Genomic DNA, 13,959 nt, shown 5'->3' with positions numbered 1-13,959 from the left:
ATCTTGTTAACGGCAAGTCTCTTTACTCGTTCCGTAATGCATCATTCCGTAACTAACTCATTAGTCACATTGCTTGCAAGGCTTATAGTGATGTGCATTACCGAGAGGGCCCAGAGATACCTCTGCGACAATCGTAGTGACAAATCCTAATCTCGATCTATGCGAACTCAACAAACACCATCAGAGACACCTTTAGAGCACCTTTATAATCACCAAGTTATGTTGTGACGTTTGGTAGCACACAAAGTGTTCCTCTGGTATTTGGGAGTTGCATAATCTCATAGTCATAGGAACATGTATAAGTCATGAAGAAAGCAAATAGCAACATACTAAACGATCAAGTGCTAAGCTAATGGAATGGGTCAAGTCAATCACATCATTCTCTAATGATGTGATCCCGTTCATCAAATGACAACTCATGTCTATGGCTAGGAAACTTAACCAGCTTTGATTTAAAAAGCTAGTCAAGTAGAGGCATACTAGTGACACTCTATTTGTCTATGTATTCACGCATGTACTAAGTTTCCGGTTAATACAATTCTAGCATGAATAATAAACATTTATCATGATATAAGGAAATATACAAATAACAACTTTATTATTGCCTCTAGGGCATATTTCCTTCATCAGGTACACCCAAGGAGATCATGGAGAGCCCAAGGACCAAGGCCCTGTGTGCGCGGGAGCGAAGGAAGGAGAAGGAAGAAGAGTCAGCTGCTACAGCAGCCGGACATCCAGCCATGTCTCAGACATCTGGCCAGGCCCAGACATTCGGCCCAACGCCCGGAAATCCGGCTCTCTTCTATCCAGAGAGCACCAGAGTCGGCCAAGTCAGCCTGAACATCCAGCCCGTCGCGAGTCGCCGGACATCCGGCCCAGCGCCCGGAAATCCAGAAATCCGGCGCCCCATCACAGAAGCTGGACCCTGCCCGCCCGGACATCCGGCCTCCTAGCCTGGACATCCGGCCCGTCGTGAAGCCCCGGACATCCGGCCCCCAGCCCGGACATCCAGTGCTTGTCTGTGCACAGTGAACAGGCCAAGGGCCCATGTATCCCTTTCCCACTTACACTACTAGGAAAAACCTTATACACAGAAGTTTATCAGTAGCGCAGTTTAAAAATGGGCGCTACTGCTAATTAGTAGTAGCGGGGGTATAAAAACCGCGCTACTACTAAGTTGATAGTAGTAGCGAGGGTTATAAACCCGCGCTGCTACTAAATGGTCTCCAACAATACCCCCGGGATAGGCCATAGTAGTAGCGAGGGGTATAAACCGGCGCTACTAGTAAGTAAGTAGTAGTAGCGCAGGTAAGACCCCCACGCTACTAATAAGCGTGTCCACCCCGACCCGGTCCACACTCCCACCCCACCAACCGTCCCACACCACCAACCCCCCATCTGTCTCAGAAAAAAAAACACACAGCCCGAATCCCCAACCTCCTCTCCTCTCCCAACTCACTCGCCGCCGGCCTCCCTTCTACCTCCTCTCCTCCATCCGTCATCCCCCATGGCCCCCGCCGCGTGCGCCACATTGGCGGCCGCGCACCCATCGCTCCCCGTCTCGCGCCGCTGCCCGCCCCCGCCCCCTCCGCCGCGCACGTGCCCGCCCGCCGCGGCGCCAGCTCCTCCTCCACCGCGGCCCCGATCCAGATCCCCTCCACTGCGGCCTCCTTCCACCTCCTCTCCTCTCCAAACGGCATGGCCAGCTTCCCGGGGGCCGGTGGCTACGACGCCATGGCCGGATCCGGCGATGACGAGGACGAGGAGGCCATGAAGAGCCTCTACGCCGGCACGGCCCCCGCCCCTGCGGAGGAGTAGGAGGAGGTCGACGAGCGGTACGCCGTCGCGGCGATGAAGGCGGGGAGGAGAGGGGGATCGGGAAGGAGGGGCTGCGGAAGAGGCTGGTCAGGGAGGGGGAGGGGACGCAGCTCCCCGGCGCCGGCGACGAGGTTGAAGGTAACGCGCCCTCCTCGCTCGCTGCTTCTCCGGCGTGGATGGGTTCGATTGGGTTGACTTGGGCGTTGACTTGGTTCCTCGTTTGTCCCGCAGTGCACTACACAGGGACGCTGGCGGACGGCACCAAGTTCGACTCCAGCCGGGATCGCGACGCCCCATTCAGGTTCACCCTCGGCCAAGGTACCGCCACGCTCTGAGTCTGACTGACAATCAACTCCTCCTCCTCTGCTTCTTCTCAACTGAATCTTTTTCAGCTAGTTAGGATCGGAACTTTGTAGATTAGGGGTACACGTTTACGACTAGTAACCAGGCAGATTGGCAGCAAATCTGGCATTTACAACGCTCACGCTTACAAGGGCTCATTAGGATTCAGTTTAGTGTGATTCAAGGTTTCAAATAGCGGCTGCTACCCCCGCTATTGCGGTAGCACTCCCCCAGCGCGATCTCTTTTGTGTTGCGTTATGATATAGCGGCTTTGGCATGATTCATCCGCTATTGCGTGTGTCAGAGCGATATTGCGGGCGCTATAGCGTTTTTGTGTTGCGGGAATAGCGCTCTGGCTACATAAACTTTGTTAGACACCAGACGCCGGTGGTAGCATGTGTCTTGTCCAACCTTCAATCGTCAACGCCTGCATGCTCTGATGCTACTTCCCAAGCTCCAGTTCATGACCACTATTGGTTCTGCTGCATGTCAAGTTGTCAATGAACCAAAATGCTGCTAACCCTCTACACACTGGAAAGTGGATGGCCTCTCTCGAACCAAACAAAACTGCTGCTACACGTGCTCGTGTCTTTCCAAGTTGGTTAATTTGAGATGGTGCTACCGGCCAGATAGGTTATTTAATTCAAAATATTTGAGCGTAACTGTGTACTTGCCCTAGCAACTGGATATACCGGACTCTATAGTGCTAGTGCACTTTCATTTTTGTTAAATTTGTACACGCTGCCTGAGAAAACAGTAACCGTCACTTAGCTTTTTGTTGGGTGCCTTATATAGGATGCACTTCCTCTATTACCGGACGACATCCACTAGGTTGATGATCCTAAACAGCCTGGGAGAGTGAATGCTTCAATGCTCATCACATACGTGTATGTAGAGTCTGGACTAGTTCATAATCTGTTTTCAACATTTGTACTACTAGATAAGTAGTAATTCTGAACAACTTTGTGGCTTGCAAAAACGAGATTACAAGTAATTCTTAACATCTTTGTAGCTTGCAAGAACATACTTGAAATCAGTTGACACATGACCCCCGCGACAGAAGGCACTGATTAATGCTAATGATTTAGTAACTACAAATTTCTGTATTTTTCTTTGCCTTGTCCCGCCCAGCAATGTATTGTATTTGTCTTCCAAGACTGAACTTGGTGCCAAACATTGCGGCGCGAAGTAAACACATCACCCTGCCTGATGTGGTACTATATATAGTGAATAACCTAACAAGAAATCTGCTAAGACACAAAGTAATTTAGTTCACATATGCATTTCTGTGTTTCTTTTGGACTTTATGTTTTTCTATGCATTTGCCAAATCTATATATTTAGTTTGAATAAGAACTGAGGAATTAAGCATATATATTCGGCATGAGCCCCTTTAAATTGCTAGATGATAAGGAATCTTAACTTAATGGGTCTTGTGAATTGTAATATATGATTAGTTTAACTGATGCAATTTGCGTACTAACAAGTTTTCACTTTCCCGACGTGGGCGCAGGGGTGATCGACGCTGACTAGCGTGGCCCAGTGGGCGTTGCTGTGAAGCACGGTGGCCACGTCGAACAGATGAACGTCCAGGTGATTTTGACACCGGAGGTCTTCGAGGTGGAGGTCCTCGACGCCATCGTCCGGGGGAAGGAGGATTCGGGTACATTGGCGTCTGAACTCCAAGCCTTGGTAGATACATCTAGAGAAGTGATTTGTTTAGGTTGGTGGTGGACCACTAGGGGAGGTACTTCGATGATGGTTGTGTGTCTGATGTTAAATGGAATCCTGAGATGGTTCTGTGACGTTGGTTTGCTTTGCAATGGACGTATTACCATTCATGAATACCACATCTAACTTTTATTTTTTTTAATTCCTGAATTGTTAGTAGTAGCGTGGGTTAAAAGTGAGCGCTACTAGTAGTTAGGTTAGTAGTAGTGTGGGTGTTAGCTTAGTAGTAGCGCGGGTGCACCCGCGCTATTACTAATCATTTAGTAGTAGCGCGGGTTTAGCCCACGCTACTAGTAACAGTTAGCTGTAGCGCCTTATTGGTAGCGCGGCTGTCCGCGCTGCTGATAGCCTAAAAACCCGCGCTGCTGCTAGCCTTTTCCCTAGTAGTGTTACCACTTCGTGGCTTAGACTATAAATAGACCACCCCCTCCTCCTAGTTAGGGTTAGCATAGGTTTAGCTCATTTGAGATAGAGCTTTGCTCATCCATACGGATCTACTCCTCGTGAGAGACCGCAGCCTCTTCGGACAAGATCCATCTTGGATTCAAGACCCCATTCATGGGATGACCCTCAAGACCTCCTCACGGAGATGAACTACCGCCACTTGTATCGTCCTTTGTTGGATTCGGACCGTGTATCTCTTTGTGTTTCGAGGATCTAGCATATGTGTGACCGGATCTCGTTGGTTTAAGTGATTCTCTTGTGTTTTCTCTCGTGTTCCCCTCGTTTTCCCTCTCGTGTTCTTCGTGTTCTTGGTAGGATTCCCTCCAAATGTGAAAGATCGGGCGTCTAGGGTTCTACCCTACATCAATTGGGGGTGAAGCCGACGACTGCATATAAGACAACGCCTCGGCAGACTCTACTGCTATCTGAAGACGGGCGTCGAGGCCCTCGCCACCATGGACTAGTGGTAGAGAGTGCCATTAGAGACGTACTCGTAGACAAGAATGGGCACCTCCACCTCGAGGCAGCAACCATGCAGGTTGATGAGGTTCCGGTGGTTGATCTGGGAGAGGATGAGCATCTCCCTCGAAAACTCCTTGGTCTCGGTCACCTCCATCATCTTGGACTTCTTGATGGCCACTATGGTTTTGTTCTCCAGAACACCTCTGTAGACAATGTCATGGCCACCGTGACCAAGGATCTTATCAGCGAAGAAGTTGTTTGTCGCCTTCTTGAGCTCCTCTTTCGAGAATATCTTGAAACCGCCATCACCTCCCCCGGCAGCGCCACTGTAGGAACGCATCTGCTACTATGGGATGACACCTCTGTTGTGCTCAAAGAAGCTCTGCGTTGCCTTGACGAGTTTTCTCTTTTGCAGCACATGAACACCAACAAGAACACCCCGACACAATGCATACTACATCGTTAGTTTAGATATCCAAGCATCATCCATAAAAAAGAACTTTAGTTTGCAAATCTAAGGTGAACTGGATAAGTGGAATATGTCGCATCCATTGATCGGTGTCTCCAGTTTGCAAAGCTAAGATGAACTTTTCTTTATGAAATTACCTGTAACGACTTTCATGATATTACCTGTAACGACTTTTCTTTTTGTACACGTTTATGATATTATTTTTCAAATATATGATTTGATGTCTTTTTTTTTCACACAAATTGTACATTTTTAGTATACATCTAAAACATATCATTTAACATTTTCCAAATACATATTAACACATGGAAAAAACAATACATGATTAACATTTTCTCAAATACATGTTTTGAACATTTTGTTGAATATGTGTTAAATATTTTTCAAATACACCTTGAAATATTATAATGAATGAGATGATTTTTTTTTCAACTCTGCAAACACTTTCTACAATATATAAAGATTATTTTTGACATGTCACGAACATATTTTTGAAACATGTGAACAAATTTAAATATAAAATATGGTACGAAACATTTTTTGAATTGCAAGAACATTTTTATAATGCATACCATTTTGCAGAATGTCATGTATATACTTTTTTAACGTTAGAACATTTTTAAAAAAGTAACATACATTTTTGAGTTGCGTAAACATTTTCCAAAAGTTGAGCAGACATTGTTTATGATGCATGAACATTTTTTTAGCGATGATCACTTTGAAAAAATTAACTAAATTATTCCTTTAATAATACAAGTATTCGGTATTTTCATAATAATAATAATAATAATAATAATAATAATAATAATAATAATAATAATAATAATAATAATAATAATAACACGTGTATGACGTCAAATATGATGAAACCACAAGGCCTATAAACCGGACCACTACTGGCACCCCTATAGACGAGCTCGGCTTCGATCTCGCTAAAGATAGACATAGAGTTGCGAGAGCAACTAATTAACGAGTGCTCCTTCGGAAGCCTCGCAACGATCAGCGCCACTTGGCGTGCTCTCAGCGATTTGCCAAATGTCGCGCTCTGGGCGATCCCTCCGGATTTTCTTTTTAATTTTTTCGCACGCGTTTTCCGCTTTTTAAACGGTTTTTTTCTGGTTTTTTTTCGATGTTTTGGTTTTCCTAGCTTTTGACAAAAAAAAATTCAAAAAAAAATTTGCGCAGAAAAACGCATTTTCTTTTTCTTTTTCTTTTGCGGGAGTCACAGTTTTGTTTCCGCGAGAGGCACGGTCATGCTTTTGCTAGAGGCATGGTCGTGCCTCTTGGAAAATGGAAAAATAAACGTGTTTTCTATTTTTTTTCCTTTCGCGAGAAGTACGGTTTTGCTTCCGCGAGAGGCACGGTTGTGCTTTTGCGAGAGTCACGGCCGTGCCTCTTGGAAACAGAAAAAAATGCATTTTCTGTTTTTTCTTTCTTTCACAAGAGGCACGGTTTTGCTTCCGCGAAAGACACGGTTGTGCTTTCGCGAGAGTCACGGTCGTGCCTCCTCGGAAATGAAAAAAAAAATTGTTTTCTGTTTTTTTTTGCGAGAGGCACGGTTTTGCTTCCGTGAGAGGCACAGTTGTGATTTCGTCAGAGGCACGGGCATGCCTCTTTCGGAAAGGGAAAAACCCGTGCTCCCGGTTCGGTTTTTTCGTCCGATTTTTTTCGTGAAAAAAAAATTCGTCAAAACCTATCAACATGGGATCTAGTTTTGATGATCTCGACGCGAAGAATCCAACGGAGAAAGCGGTTCGAGATTTGGACGCGCGGTTTAAGAGATAAAACATTTTGAATAAACGGATCTATGATAAATGAGGAAACTCTCATGTTGCGACAAGTGGCGCACATGCAGCGCGCCACTTGTCGCAACGAGTATTCCTTAATTAATGATTTCGTAGACTTGCCCGCCATATCAATGTGCATGCGCTCGCTTTTGTCCAGACCAAAGGATTGGGCTTGGGCTGCGCATTGACATATGGCCTCGCGTGATTTTGGGCCCGTTATGTTACTCCTGAGGAGCACATCCGCTACAACTGGTTTTTTGTTTGGAACATTTCTATCTGTTATTTCAGTTGCATTTCTTTTTTGTTAATCAACATGCTCTTCTGTTCTCGCAAAAAAAACATTATTTTCTAATTGAAGTAATTTACATTTATGCTGTTTCATCCATAAGATTTTACACATTTGTGTACAACTTTAAAACGTGTCCCCACCAAACATTGGAACAATCTACAAATTGAAAGCTCTACATTTTTTTTGCTAGAAGCTAAAAGTAAAGTATATGTACTACCCTCTTCAAGATCAAGAACATCTTGCGGTCTGAACGTATCATTTTGTTGCTCTTCGCCAAGCAAGCTTTGCCCCTCCTCCGGATCGGCACCAGCCTGACCCCATGGGTGTCGTTGGTACCTCCTTAGAGGCTCCAGTTTCTCAGCAACTTCCTTCATCGATGGACGCTCCTCCCTGATCATGCTCACACAATGCATCACAAGGTGTGTTACTTCTTCCAACGCTTCTGGGCCCATCTCTGTTCTCACCTGGTCATCAAGTAGCTCGTCGTGTTCAGGGCCGGTCCTGATATTTCGGGGGCTCGGGGCGAAACTAAAATTCGGGGCCCTTAGTATAAATAACATATAATAATAATGAATATATTTACATATGAAAATTTACGTATGAACACTGAAACCCATCCAAAACAATATACAAGTGAAATAATTAAATACCTTAAAAACTTGTATAATTTTTCCATGCAAAGTCACTTGTGATGGGGTTCATGTCAATCTCTTCCAATGATTTCTTCTTGGTGCATATACATGCCAAGCCATTTAAATTCTCATTAGTCATTCTTGACCTCAAATAGTTCCTCGATAATTTTAACTTTGAAAAGCTTCATCGTTCAACTGATGCCACCGTTAATAAGATGCAATATACAACAGAGAAATTCTCTAAAAAACCTGAGACATTAGGATAACAATTAAATTCAGTGACATTCTTAAAAATCTCCATAGCATTATACCATCTGGCAAGTGAATTTTAGAATCTTTTTTTAGCATTATACCATCTGTCAAAATGAATTTTAGAATCTTTATAATAGAGAAAAAGGCAAAACTGGATGTTCATCGACACTAGTAGATTATGCATGTGCCCCCCAATGAATTAACTGTACGCTCAAGAACACTAACATTATTCCACCGATGTTGATGTTGATGATTCAAGGATGCGAGCAATGCATCATGTATATGAGGGATAAAATACTTAATTAGTAATTTACATATATAGAGTAGCGAAAAGAGAACGGCAATATAATATAGTACCTCGGATGGGTCGGCGTCATCGGCGATCGGGCGTTCAGCGATGTGTACTCGTTTGCATCTGGCTCCAGAGCTCCACGGATCAACGATGATGTGCGTGTGCTTGTCTAGCGCACAAAGGTAGGAGAGCAAAGCGCGTACGAATACTGGCTGGACACTCGCACGATTGGGAAGCCTCAGAATAGAAATCGGCGAGACCACGTACTGCCGATCAGAAATAGAAACGAAATTAGGAGAAAAGGAGCAGGAACGCAAGTTTGTTATCACGAACAGGACGACGGCTACTCCGCATCTCTCCCCCTCCTTCATTTTTCGTGAACTGGCGGCGGCGGTGTATGCCGGTTGGAATTAGGTATGGCGCATGATTTGAGGATGGCTATGTGATGGAATAGGAAGGAATTGAATCGCAAAAGCAGAAAGGAATACAAAGCCGTCGCTAGATCTTCCGGCGTCCACGCCTGGCCACGGCCCATAGCACAAGCCCACAGGCTACCTGCATACACACCCTGGGGGAGGGGCCCCTGGATTTCGGGGGCCCGGGGCGGCCGCACCCCCCCCCCCCGCCCCCCTCAGGGCCGGGCCTGGTCGTGTTGGTCGGCTTTCACGGCCGTCGTGAATCGGGACACGAGGCTCCTGTCCTCCTCTGGCCCATCAAAGCACAACACCTTCTTCCCTGTCAAGAGTTCAAGCAGAACAACACCAAAGCTATAAACGTCACTCTTGTCTTTGAGCTGGCATGTCATGAGGTACTCTGGGTCCAGATACCCGCAGGTCCCTTGCACCAGTGTTGCAATCTCAGCCTCATCACTTGGTTGTAGCTTTGGCGCCCCGAAGTCGGAGACTTCGGCGGTGAGGGTGCCGTCGAGTAGGATGTTTGCCGTCTTGACATCGCCGTGGAGGATTGGGGGCGAGGCCGACGAGTGCATATATGACAGGGCCTCGGCAGACTCCGCTGCTATCTGAAGGCGGGTGTCGAGTGCCTTGTTGGTGTCGAGGCCCTCGCCGCCATGGATGTAGTGGTAGAGGGTGCCGTTGGAGACGTACTCATAGACAAGCATCGGCACCTCCACCTCGAGGCAGCAACCGTGCAACTTGACGATGTTCCGGTGGTTGATCTGGGAGAGGATGAGCATCTCCCTCGCAAACTCCTTGGCCTCGGTCGCCTCCATCATCTTGGAATTTTTTATGGCAACTATGGTTTTGTCCTCCAGAACACCTCTGTAGACAATACCGTGGCCACCGCGACCAAGGATTTGATCAGCGGCGAAGTTGTTTGTCGCCTTCTTGAGCTCCTCTTCCGAGAATATCTTGAAACCGACGCCGCCTCCCCCGGCAGCGTCACTGTAGGAACGAATCTGCTGCTGTAGGATGACGCCACCGTTGTGCTCGAAGAAACTCTGCTTTGCCTTGATGAGTTTTCTCTTCTGCAGCCCCAAGTAGAGCCAGAAGCACGTGAACACCAACAAGAACACCCCGACGCCGACTCCTAAACATGATACCGTGCATACTGCATCATTAGTTTAGATATCCAAGAAGAAGCATCCATAAAAAAGAACTTCGGTTTTTGATTCAACCGAGTGAGGGGGGGGGGGGGGGGGGGGGGGGTTGTCCTTTCTACCCCTTTCTCTCTACTGTTCGAGAGAGGCGACCACGAGAGCGACTCGGGCCCGGCCCGATCCTGGATCGGGAAGGAGATGGGAGAGGTGCGCGGCGCTCTGTTGTAAATAGTTGGCCTAGTCTAGGTGTTTCCTTTGTGGAGTTTGGCCTTGTGCCGGTGTTTGGCGTCATGCCGATGGAGCGCAATCCACCGCCGCTTGCGCGCAGCGCCTGGTGGTCGCCGGTGACATCTTCTGCTCTTCTCCCATGGTGGTGGCGAAGGGGAGATGATGTTTCTGGTGCTAGCTCTCTAAATAAGCGCGTCGTCTTCGTGCCCCGGATCTGGAGGAAGGCCAGCCGATTCTCCCGGTTTCTTCAAGCCGTTGCGGTGATGGAGCGGGAGCTTGGGAGGAGCGGTCATCTGAAGATGTCAGATCGGGTTCGAGCTCAACAGCAGCAGCTATTGCGGTGGGGGAGCTGGCGCCTGCTGTGGCGGTCGATGGCCGGTTGTCGCCGTCATTCTGCTGCTTCTTCTGGCCGAAGGGCGGCCATCTCCATTCCTCCCGGCCTTGTAGCCATTTGGGAGGCAGTTCTTCGTTCCGGCGGTCGCCATGGCTGGTTGCTATGGCTCCCTCGTCGCCCCAAGTGGTCTCGTCCCCGGCGATGGCGAGGTGTATCCGCTGAGAACGATGTGGACCTGATCGCGTTTTCCATCTTTAGGTTGAGGTCCTTCTTGCAAAAGTCCTAGGACTTGTTCGTCGTTTGTTGTTTCTTCAGGGTCCTTTGTGTAAGACGTTGTACTTCTCTTTATCTGAATAAATAGTTCGGGATCCTTCGGGATCCCTCTCTTGTTCAAAAAAGAAATAAAAAAATAAAAAAGAACTTCAGTTTGCAAGAACTAGATAAGTGGAATATGTTGCATCCATCAATCGATGTCTTTAGTTTGCAAAAAGGTAAGGTGAACTTGTCTTTAAAAAGTTACCTGTAAGGCTGTAACGACCTTCAGAGCTAAGGTGAACCTGTCCATTGACTGGCAGCCATCCTTCCTGGTGGCATTTCCACTAGTCCCGGCAGGGCATCGACATGTATGGCTTCCCTGCGTGTTTGTGCAGACTCCGTGGCACGCGTCTTTCAGTTGGCACTCGTCGATGTCTTCAGTTTGCAAAGCAATTTCAACATATGATCAGGAAAATCACAAATCTACTAACAGACCACGACAGTTCAGTACTTCAGAAGTATTATTATTTGCCGACGTTGTGTGACCTGTCTCAGGAATCATGTGTACCTGTGCATCCATCGTCGAGGTACGGGTTGCCTTGGTAGCCCTGTGAGCAGCTGCACCGGTACCCGGGGCCATTGGTGACGTCGAAGCACTCGCTGCGCACGCTTCGGCAGGCGAAGTCAGTGGCGTTGAGCCTCGCGGCGCTGCAGTTCCCGACGTTCCGGACGGCCCAGTCGAGCACGACCGGCACGTCGAAGTTGTCGGTGCGGTTGAGGAAGACCTGGTTGGTGTAGTTGAACCACTCGGTGTCGACGAGGAACACGTAGTGGCACGACGTGGCGTTGTTGATGAAGGCAGAATCAGAATTGCCATTCTGCCCCGGCGGAAAGTTGCGCTGGTACGGCTCGAAGTAGTTGATGCCGGGGGGTATCTCGCTCTGGCAGCACCCGACGCCGGTGCACGGGCCCGGCAGGGCGTTCTGGGACGGCCGGCACACGGACATGCAGCCGCTGACGTAGTAGCCGGCGCCGTCGACGAAGTAGCCGAGGTTGGGGCAGCCCAGCGCGACGAGGCGGTTCTTGGTGGACGAGAAGATGTAGACGCTGCCGATGAGGGCCATGTACGTGCTGCTGGTGTCCCGGTCCACGGATCCCCCCGTGGAGTCGTAGCACTCCCTCGTCGCGTTGAGGTAGGCGCGGGCCTCGCCGGACGCGAGGGAGAGGGCTCCCAGGCGGTGGTTGTAACCGTAGACGGTAAGGCGAGGAGGGGAGCGGCCGGAGTCGTCGTGGCACTCGAGCTGGAAGCCGCCTTGGCTGTCGCGGTAGCAGCCTGCGCCGATGCCGAAGGGGTAGGGGACGGTGATGTTGCCGCACCTGTCCCGGCACCCCGGCAGCGCCACGCGCTGAGCCGACCCCTCCGCCACCAGCAGCAAATGCAGCACGATCAGGAGAAGCAGTACGCTGATTGCCATCCTTGACATGTCTCCTCTGGTTGGTTGCTCTGATCCGATATATGCATACGCGGTGAGGTGAGTTCAGAGGACGATGGACCGCCGGTGGAGATGACCAGTCTTGTGGAGAAGGATGGAAAGGGAGGTATGAACCCGGAGAAAGCAGGTTTTACTTGGCCATGTGAGATGTGACCGTGTCAAGGCCTCTGCTTACTATCGTTCCGATTGACGCAGATTGTCACACAACACATCAACTTACTAATGTTGGGTGAAATTTAAGGGAATACCTAGAACTCATCTAGATGAGATATAATTTGGTCTCATTCACTTTAAAGAAAGAACAGATACAACCCACGTCAGCACACACGCATCTTATAGCATCATATCCAATGGCTATAAAAAATGAATGAGACCAAATTATATCTCATCTAGATGAGTTCTAGCAAAACTGGAAATTTAAAGCCACGTGGAGAACTTCTGCCCGATTATTTGGAATCCGGCTTTGTTTTCTTTAACACGACACAATCAAAGTTGCTCACATACACGAGAATACACTCATTCATATAAATGCACGCACACACCTTACCTTATGAGCATCTCTGATAGACTGAGTAGATATAACATCTTGAGATTGACGAAGTCACCACGAACACCTTGTAGTCGACCCGGAAAGCCTAAAATAAATCAAGAAAAGTGCGAGCACTAATGTCAACTCTAAAACTTGAACCTTGCTGGTTGAGGATGCCGATGTCCTCCTAACCACCCAACCACTGGTTGGTTCGCAATGCGGCTTTGCTTGGCCGTACGGAAAAAGTTATCATTTTACATGAAAAAAAAGGAAACGGTCATCTCACTTTTGTTATACTTGAAAATCCTATACTTGTGGATGATTTTCCCACGGGAGATTAATCCCTCCCCTAAGTTTTCACTAATTACCCCTGAATTACGTTGCAGGCCTCACCCTCTCATCTCACAAGTTAACTTTAAAAGATTAGTCTCTAGGTATAGCAAAACTCTGCTTCGTACTTCACTTTGGTCGAAGATGTTGAAAAGCGAAAAGATCTCGAAACAGACTTTCGCCCTCTATAAATAAAGCACAAACGGCCAAATCGATACAAGGTGATGAGAAAGCATGCCAATAGAAACAACATCCAAGAAAGTAATGAGAACACATCAAATCAAAATCAAGCAGAAAACCGGAGTAGCCACACCTAACAGTAGGCAACCAAGACCACCGACCAGAAACGAAACTGCGCATCCTTTTAGCAAACCATTGGACGATGTTGCACCGAACATACAACACTATTGATGAAACGGGTCGCTTGCCCTCTCACTCTGAGGCATGGAGCGCATGCCCTTCGTGCGAGCAACGAGGAGCGAAAACGGTGGTGACCATGTCACATGTAAAAGACAGTGGACCAATGCGTCCACCCCATGCAAGTTTCGAAGAAGCTTCACGTCAAGATTAATGCATGCCCGAAGATGCCGATGTTGGGGAACGTAGCACAAATTCAATTTTTTTTACGCAATACCAAGATCAATCTATGGAGATTCTGGCAACAAGAGAGGGGGAGGATGATCATCTTCATACCTTTGAAGATCGCTAAGCGGGA

The 13,959-nt window shown here is 47.9% G+C and overlaps 1 pseudogene; it reads right to left on the bottom strand.

Annotated features, from left to right (window-relative positions):
- The window catches only part of LOC123139662 (wall-associated receptor kinase 1-like), a 79,440-nt pseudogene extending 67,073 nt beyond the window's left edge, over positions 1 to 12,367 (bottom strand).
- Between the last annotated feature and the right edge of the window lie 1,592 nt (positions 12,368 to 13,959).

The sequence above is a fragment of the Triticum aestivum genome, chromosome 6B (genome assembly GCF_018294505.1).
Source record: "Triticum aestivum cultivar Chinese Spring chromosome 6B, IWGSC CS RefSeq v2.1, whole genome shotgun sequence".
Taxonomy (NCBI): Eukaryota; Viridiplantae; Streptophyta; class Magnoliopsida; order Poales; family Poaceae; genus Triticum; species Triticum aestivum.
The sequence above is the reverse complement of the archived record's forward strand: the minus strand, read 5'-3'. Positions and strand labels throughout refer to the sequence as shown.